This window comes from Acomys russatus, chromosome 23 (genome assembly GCF_903995435.1).
Source record: "Acomys russatus chromosome 23, mAcoRus1.1, whole genome shotgun sequence".
Lineage (NCBI taxonomy): Eukaryota > Metazoa > Chordata > Mammalia > Rodentia > Muridae > Acomys > Acomys russatus.
In genome coordinates, this window is record NC_067159.1 from 9,096,821 (window position 1) to 9,106,430 (window position 9,610).

Below are 9,610 nucleotides of genomic sequence, written 5' to 3' on the forward strand. Positions count from 1 at the left end.
TCAGAAACCTGGGGGGCCCACATGGGGCCTAAGCTGCACATTGGCTACATCTGTGTTGGGGGCCTACGTCCAGTCCATGCATGGTCCTTGGTTGCTGCTTCAGTCTCCCCAAGCCCTGCTGGGCCCTGGATAGTTGGGTCTGAAATGATCTCAACAATCCAATTGTCAGCTTCTTTCTTTCAAGGTGGATTCCCTCCTTTGCTGGTTTTGGAAATTTCTTTGAGTCTAGTCTACAGTGATGTTTTCCTGTGCAGATTATGTTTTCTTTGTTGCTTCTAATTCCCTCTTTAGGTCTTGAATAGCTTTATTAATTTCTTTCTCCTGTTTGATTGAATTTTCCTGCAATTCTTTATAGGATTTATTCAGTTCCTTCATCTGTTTAGATGTATTTTCCTGTGAGTCTTCATAAGATTTATTCAGTTCCTTCATCTGTTTGAATGTATTTTCCTACATTTCTTTGAGTGATTTATTTTGTTCCTTCAAGGCTTCTATCATTTTAATCACCTCAGATTTAAAGTCTTCTTCTTGCGCTTTGTGGGTGTTCATCTCTCCAGGGCTTGCCGTGGTAGGATCATTGGTTTCCAGTGGTGTCACATGGCTCTGAGTTTTGTTGCTTGTCTTCTTGCACTGGCCTCTAGGCATCTGGTTGTCTCTGGTGTTAGCAGGCCTAAAGATGGGGTTGCTGTCTGTGTCCCACGTGTGGCAGATAGGTTGGAAGCAAGCAAGGAGAGCTCCAAGCCAAGGCTGTTTGTTAGTGCTCCCCAGGTTGGTGGACAGTGGGTGTTGGAGCCTGCACTCAGCTCAGCTCTGCTGGGTTCCCTGTCTGTATCCTGGTTGGGTCAGGCGGGGGAAGGAGGAGGATGAGAGAATTCCAAGCCCAAAGCCGCTCAGGTGCCCTACAGTCCTTTTCAGGATGACAAGGGCTCTCTCCTTATCTGCTCTGTGTTCCAGATGGGCCAGGCTGGTAAGCATCTGTGATAGATCCAAGCCCAAAGCTGCTCAGGTGCTCCACAGGCCTTGAGATGGCAGGGCTCTGCCTATCTGCTATCTGCTATCTGCCTATCTGCTCTGTGACCCAGATGGGCTAGGGTGGTAAGCAGCTGGCAGGCAGAGAGATCCATGCCCAAAGCTGCATGGCTATCTTACAGTCCTCAAGGTGGGCTGTCCCCAGGGACTTTTCTGTGGGTTAGCTGGGTGGTCAGGGGTCGGATCCATCCACTCTCCACATAGTGTGGGAATCTCACCTGGGAATCAGTAGCACTGGTGTTTTGTAGCTCTCAGTTTGGTCTTGAGGTTGCTGCGCAGTCGTGGTTGTCCTGCTGATCCGCATGATGTGTGATCAGCGCAGCCATCTTGGATCTCCTCCGTATGCAGATTATGGACTTCCTTCTCTGACATTAGCACCCACACACCACTGCGGTGTGGGCGGGGCTGGGAGAGCAGAGCCAGAACTTATCTCTTCCGGAAAATTTTCCTACAATTCTCTCTGTGAGGAAGACAGAGAAGGGAAATTTTTCCAAAGACATTTGATGCTTGGGAAGTTTTATTTGCTCCTGCAAAACAATCAGCCTCACTCCTCCTCAAGATGTTGAGAAGACAAAACATTACTTTAAAACTGTTTTAGTAGGGTGCTGAAAGTTTGGGTAAGCAGTTAAGAGAACTGCCTACTCTTCTAGAGAATGGGATTTTGTTCCCAACACCCAGACTTAAAATTGCTTGTAATTCTAGCAGCAGGCTGTGGGATATCCCTTTCTGGTTTCTGAGTACCAGCACACACACGGGTGGCATACATACATGCAGTTCTTCATGTAGCTTCTTGGCTCAAGTCCAGATTGTTTAAATAAAAGTAAACATTTTAGTAACAACAACAGCATTGTAGCTTGAGTTCGTCTGTACATTGAATCCTGTTTTGTGAGTTTACCTCTCTCAGCATGAAGCCCGCCAGCAAAGTAAACCTTCCTGTAAGTTTGCCTTTATCAGATAGACCCAATTTTTACATATGAAATGGACCGATTAGCAGCTGCAGCCTTTGCTGGAGAACCTGGCTAAAGTCTGCTTGCTGCTATTACACTGATAAACCTGGGCAAGCCATCGCCACCACAGATATCTGGGTAGGATAAACTGGAATAGAAGTATAAACCCAATGGCCTCTGTTAAAAGTTGAAGTGACAGAGACTTATGTGATACCTGCACAGCCAGCCTGGAATCCTCCGTGGTGATTTCAATGGCTTTGTTTGGGGTAGAAGTCTGTAGCCTTTGGCTGTCACACAGGACATCAGCCTTTGGCCTCCAGACCCAGAAGGTCTGAGAGATTTTCCTGTATAGGATGAACTTGGGTAACAGACCTACTTTGGTAATTCATAGTAGCACAGTCAACCCAACAGGGTCCACTGTTTGGCTAGGGTCCCAGTGGTGAGTTACAAATGAGGCAGACCCCCACCCAACCCAGTGGTCAGTGTTTCCACTCTCAAAACAAGCCCTAGGTAGAGCCTCTTGTTGCCTTTAGTTGCTGCCACCAGAAGCTGATATTTTTGTCTCTCAGGGTCTACTAGGTCCCAAGAAATTCCATAATCTGAAGTTTGGCATTTAAGCAAGAGCCAGCATTCCCTCAGGGACATATGACTCTGTTGTGCCTGCTAGCATATCCAGGTCTAAGCTGGCCTCAGTCCCTACTCACAAGACCCTGTTACAGAGTCATGCTGCCTGGCACCGCCCCCAGTGCCCCCGCCTCCGCTGCCCCAAACTCTCTAGCTCCTGAGCTTCCTCTCCCTTGCCCCAGCTTCTCTTCCCTATATAGCCCGGCATTTTGGCCACGTGCTCCCTCTGCTCTGCTCTTGGCTCTGCTCCATGACTTCTCTCTTTCTTTTGTTGCTCTCTCTCATCTTCCCTTTCTCTCCTCTTCCCCTCTCTTGGTCTTCACCATCTCTTTTCTGTCTACTCCACTGACTATGTTCAGGCTGGACTCTTCTAGATGTCTCTGGCTGTTCTCTTCCTCACATCTACAATAACAACCTTCTCCTCACGCACACCTAGGCACAGCCATGTCCTCAAACTCAGTCACAGAGGAGGGACTTGAGGGTCATCATGTATTCTAGTAAGTATACCTGAGTTCAAATAAACTTTACTTTTTTTTTTTTTTACTTGCTTTAGGCTTAACCTTGACAGCATATGTGGGTCAAAGCTTGTCCCTGTAAATGAACTATATTTGTATTTAGCATGAATAAGTGCATAGTTCTGACCACATTAAGTAATTTGATCATTTATAAGGTGACTGACCATTAACTTGTTTGTCTCAGTTATCTTTAACACTTTACAACAAATTAATAACTTGTTAGTAGGATTTTACAATTTTATCTCTGTTAAATTTGAACTTTAACAATTTGAATTAAAGATTTCACTGAAATTTTTTTTTTATCAAAACAAAACTTTAAACCATAAATACAGCCAATGTAGAGGCTGGGAACATCACCGTTCTAATTTTTTAACAGTGTACTTTTACAGAATATTATAGGTTTTTTTTTTTTTTTGCATGACTTGGTTTCTTCAAATAGCTAAAGCTAATTAAAGTTATCAAAAATAAAGGCTAGACAAACACCTTTAAGTCAGTTTTTGGTAGCATGAACAAACCCTTATAATCTTAGGAATTTGTAAACTTTAATCAAACATTTGTTGTTAGTATTATTTTTATAAGCAAAAATGAATCCAAGTTACATCTATAGTAGGCTGTAGCAAAATTTTTTTGTTTTGTTTTTTGAGGCAGGGTTTCTCTGTGTAGCCTTGCTTTGTAGGCTGGGTTGACCTCGAACTCACAGCAAAACTCAGTGATCCACCTACCTCTGACTCCCTGGGTTCTGGGATTAAAGGTGTGCGCCACAGGGGAAGGCTGAAAATGGATGGAACTAGAAATGATCATCCTGAGTGAGGTAACCCAGACCCAGAAAGACACAAGTAAGTGGATATTTGCCACATAATACAGGATAACCACACTACAATACACAGGCCTAAAAAAGCTAAATAACAAGGAGGATCCTGGGGAGGATGCAGAATTCTCATTCAGAAGGGCAAAGGGAATAGACGTGAGAAACAGTTGAAGAGAAGGAACAAGACTGGAGCCTGCCATAGAGGTCCTCTGAAAGATTCTGCCCAGCAGGAAATCGAAGCTGAGACTCACAGCCAAACTTTGGGGTAGAGCACAGAGAGTCATATGGAAGAGCTGGGGGAAAGAAGGACCTGGAGGGGGCAGGAGCTCCGCAAGGAGATCAATGGGGCCAACAAATCCGGGTGGGTGGGTGGTGGTGCTGCTGCAGAGACTGATGCACCAACCAAGGCCCATGCAGGGTGTGGACCTAGACCCTCAGATGTAGCAGATAAGCAGCACCGTCTCCTTGTGGCTCTCATAATGCGGGGAGCAGGGGCTACTTCTGACATGGACTCTGGTGCCCACTTGTTGATCACGTCCCCCTGGTGGGGCAGCCTTGCCAGTTCACAGAGAAGAGGATGCAGGCAGTCCAGGTGAGACTTGATAGGCTGAAGTCAGATGATAAAGGAGGAAGGCTCCCCCTTTTTGAAGACTAGGGGAGAGAGGCAAGGGAGGGAGGAAGGGTGGGACCAGGAGGTGACATGGGAGAGGGAGTGGGCTACAGTCAGGATGTAAAGTGAACAAATTATAAAAAAAGTAGAGAGGCATTGATTCAAGTTACATACAAGCATGGGGTAGCAAATTAACTTCACTATGTATGGATTTTAAAAAAACTATCAACCCTTTCTGTTACAAGTTTTAAGTTAGGTTTTTTTTTTTGGTTACAGATTTTTATCAGTCTTTCAAGCCACACTCAATAAACTTAAAATCCTGAGATACAGAAAGTCTAACCAATGGTTTTAAGATTTATTTATTTTTTATTTTTTATTTTTTTTTAAGAGTAGAGACCAAAAAGTTTTAGACATAAGAGGTTTTGGAGAGTGTAGAGATACGAGATGTGGGGATCATTTGCTTGTGTAGTGGCAGAAGGTGTTAACAATTTGCAAGAATTTGGAACCCAAGTGTGTCATTTTGGCCACTGAAACTTATTACGTAGTTTTTATGAGTCTGGGGACAAAGGACATTAGAGAAGGCGGGTGAGTCAAGCTTTAGGAGGAAGCTCGGGGACAGGTGGGAATGGATCTGGGAACAGAGCAAGGATGAGGTGGGAGAGACTCAAGAGGAAAGGGTTGCAAACAGGAATCTTGCCAGAGGCACGATTACATTGGAGAGAGAAGGGTGTCTCAGCTGAAGGGTATGCTGAATCACAGTGGAGGAGCAAACCACAGACTCCAGTGAGACAACAGGAGACAGAGCCTTTCCACCCGGTGGGCGCCCAGCCTTGTGGGGAGGACAGAGGACACGTGTGAGAGTCGAATTCTCTTCTCCCATCATGTGGATGCTGGAATCAAACTCAGATGGTCAGGCTTGGGGGCAGGGGCTTTTAACTAGGCACCCAGCTGGCTGCTCCAGAATATGTGTATTTTAATGAGACTCTTCAGAGTTCTGCTGCCTTCTCCCACTTAGACAGTTGGCTCTGTAACTTGCTAGACCATTGACTAAAAAGTTGCCGAGTGGAGAAGGTGGAAGCAGAAGTAAAAATTTTATGCTTATTCCATATAAACTTGGGCCTGCTACATGAAAACCCCCATTAAAATAATGGTGACATCAGAAACGAAGTTTAACAATGACTTTATTTAGATTAAATTTGTTTGTTTATTTTGTGTGTGTGCAGACACGTGCCATGGTGCTCCTGTGGAGGTCACAGGACAACTGTTAGTTCTCTTCCTCCACCGTGTGGATTTCAGTCACCAAATTCAGGTTATTGGGCTCAGTGCTTTGACCCACTGAGACATCTGACCAACCCACTGATGACAAACTTAAATTATGAAGCTGAGAGAACTGATGAGCTCGCACCTTGCACGTATTATTTCATGCTGTGTCAAGAAAACAGGCTCAATTTTTATTTTTACCTTATGGCTTTTCAATAAAACATGTTACCAAAGATTGGAAAGTTCACGAAATTAACAACTTGGCTCAGTAGTAAGGGCACAATATAAGCATCTGGTGGCAAAAATCAGTGGCATAAGGAATGCTGTTCTTTTAAAATATTAAGATTTATTATATTTTAAAATTTAATATTCATGTTCCACAGGTGTTAGCATGGAACAAAGACTCTTTCAGGTGACTCACTTTATTTTTCTTTGCAGCCTTCAACTCTCTTAGTCCTTCTTCCTCAGCATTCCAGTGGTAGAATTACAGGTATACACCACCATTCTTGATTAGAATGAAAACATTTCTTATTTTAGTTCTGTTTTAAGCTAACATTCTTCTTAGAAAGTTGCATAAGTAACTCTTTTGTTCAATTTATAGTAACCCATTTTCTCCTAGAAATAGTGCATCTGGAAATAGCCATTATTTAAAGTTGCTTTTTATTCTTTGTTGTTACATTGCTGTTGTGTGACAGAATTGGTAAAGAAATAACAGGTAAAAGCAACAACTAGTTCATAAGTTCACATTTTACATTGGGATTTGAATTTTGTTTATGTGATTATAAATTAACAGACTATTTTCCTGTGGCCACAACTATCAGTACATATAAGTTATGGAAGAAAATTTACCAAATTTATATTATGAATATATTTATAATCTATATTTTGAAAATATTAAAAGTTGTTCCCATTGCTATAGAAAAAAAGAAAACAGGCTCAGAGAGCTTTTGCATGAATATGCTGAAAAGCAAGCTTTTTCGCACAATCAGAAGGCCTGGGTGTTCAGAGATTGACAGTGGACAGAGACAGAGACAGAGATGTCAAATGGGATAGTCTTTACAACAGCTGAGATGGTAATTGCTTGACTGCGTTGAGATGGGTGGGAAAAGGACACAGGGCATACGCTTAAGAAGACAGCTGTCTAGGAAAAAGCTGTGGGGAAGATGTTATGAGCTATTGCCATTTTCAACCTTTCAAGACCGTATATTTTGTAAACTAGGAATATTGCCACTAGGTGGCAGCAGCATGCAGGGCTACATTTTATTTTGTTAGGGAAATGAGGAAAAACAGTTGTGAAACATGTCCAGAAAAATGAAATAAAATTATGTTTCTCGTTATCACTAAAGTTGATATCATCACACATTCTGAAACAAAGCACTTGGGCTTACTGGGCTGTGATCAGGCAGAGTTCTGAGTACAGGTAAATCACACTTGAAATTCTGCTGCTGCCCCTTTTTATTAACTGTGACCTTGAGGGAGTTCAGTCACCCTAATATGGGTATTGCCATGATCAGATGTCTTATGTGCCTGGTATAAAGTTGTTGTTAAGTAAGTGAGAGTTGTCAGTATAAGCATACCCTCAGCAGCTCTATTTTCCTTAAAAAAAAAAAAAAATCCTTCGAAAAAGAAATGTTACATCAGATTTTTGGAGGATTGAGCATGAAGGCATTTCCAACATGAACCTTCAATTCAAGAATAAAGGGGAGGGAGTAAGACAAGCTCCAGATGGGCATGACTGGGGTGCAGGTGAGTGCTGCAGAGTGTATTGCAGCTGTGTGTGCTCACAGCTGTTTGGCTGCTCTACTGTACTAGACCAAAGGAATAATACTTTTTTTTTTTCATTTCCATTTATTTATTTATTTATTTATTTATTTATTTATTTATTTTTTCTTCCTTAGGACTTTGCTTTCAGTAGCTTCTGGACCACACTGCTCCCATTTTGTATTTTTAGTTTAATTTTTCTTGCATGTAAATTCTGTGCCTAGGCTAAGTCTTGATTTGTCGTGTGTGTGTGTGTGTGTGTGTGTGTGTGTGTGTGTGTGTGTGTGTGTTGTACCCACTATGGTGAGGGCTTAGAAATATGCACACTGTGTGCATTTGAGTGTTATAGAGAACGCTGCTGCATGTATCGTACATTTTCTCTGTGATTTGAACTGTGTGAAGCTAGAGACTTCCTTCCTTACAGCCACATCAGTACAACCAAAATCCAAAATACCTCCGCTAAAATACACACACCCACACAAACAAAAAAACCCCAAAGCATAGAAAAACAGCTCACATGTATGCCACACTGATTCCCACAGTATGTTGCTATGGTCACAAATCTTGGCTTGCAAACGGTCATTGAAATGAGTTATTGGTCTGGTTCAAGATCTCTGGCTTCTAGGACACCATCAATCTTGGATCCTCTTCAGGACTCCTGGTTATCCTGTTGCTGCCCTGTGTCATGGAGATTCTGCTGCTTTGGGTCAGCAGGACCAGGCCTTTCATATGTCCCAATGGTTTCTCGATGATAACTGTGCTGCTCAGTCAAAGCTGGGGCCCAGTTTCCAAAGTACTGCAGCCTGTGAGGGGCTGGAACAGCTTTCCCACTCTCCCCCTCTCAGGGCTGGCTCACTGGTGCCAGCTCCCCGGTGTTGCTCAGGTAAGGTGCAGGGCCTCCTGCTCTTCGGAGTACTGCAATTGGTGAGGGACAAGACCAGTTCTTCTGCTCTCATAATTACATGGCCAGCTCTCCCGACTACCACGGGGTGGCGATTGGGGAAGGGGAAAGAATATTACCACCCCCCACAACCCTGTACAGATGAGTGGTGGGGCCAGCTATCCTGTGCTTTCATCTGCAGAGCCAGCTTATTTGTGCTCCCCCTTCCCCAAACAAAGCCCGCTCTACTGTGCTGCCTGGGTGAGGTACAGGACCCCTCTCCTGATTTCTGCTGCTGGTGGGAGGTGAGGACAACTCTCCTGAGAGCTGCAGCCAGTGAGAGGCATGGGGCCAGTTCTACACAGCTCCTGGACATCTATATGATCCACAGTGCCTGCCTTGAACAGGGACTGATGGGCCCCATGCTCTCTAGTGGTAATAAAAGCCATGGGACCCCTGTCGCTGCATAGCCAGGGGCCAGGGACCCAGATGTGTCCCTTAGCAGTAGCTTTGGCTGGGAACTTACCATGGTCCCATGTGGCAGGGTTGGCCACTCAGAAGAGGCTACTCGTCTCCGTCCTTGAGACCCTAATTCCCTCTCTCTTCATAGCGCTCAAGCGACTCCACTTTCTCTCTCATCTGTCCACCACATACTTGCACACTGTGGTTGCTGCAGGCTGGCCACACAGCTGGAGCGCCACCGTGTGACATTCTCCATCATGCTGTGTTGTGGCAGCAAGCAGGTGTCTATGGCCCATCTATGTCAAAGGCTGCAATGTATGGTGGTAGGCAGGGCTCTGTGTCTGTGGCCTGCCTGTGCCTTCAGGGCAGAGGGCAGTGTGGGGAGCCATGCCAAATTCTGCCATGTCAGAAATCCTGTCCTTAGACTGGATGCTGTGACCTTCGAGTTGCTGACTTTTGCCTCATGAGGTCTTGTGTTCTAGGCTATCCTTGGACTATTTACCTTTGAAAGAAGTTGGGAAATCCCAACTTGGAACCATCCAAAGGATCAAGGAAGTTCTTACAGGGAACTACTCAGAGAACTAGGAAGTTCTACAGGGAGTGATTCAGGCTATTGTATTCTTGCCTGGGGGCTAGGGTGAGTGAGATTAGAAAAGATCCTATTGACCTTGCTCTCTCTATAGTCTTACTAGTCGGGCATTAAAGTGAATCTTGATC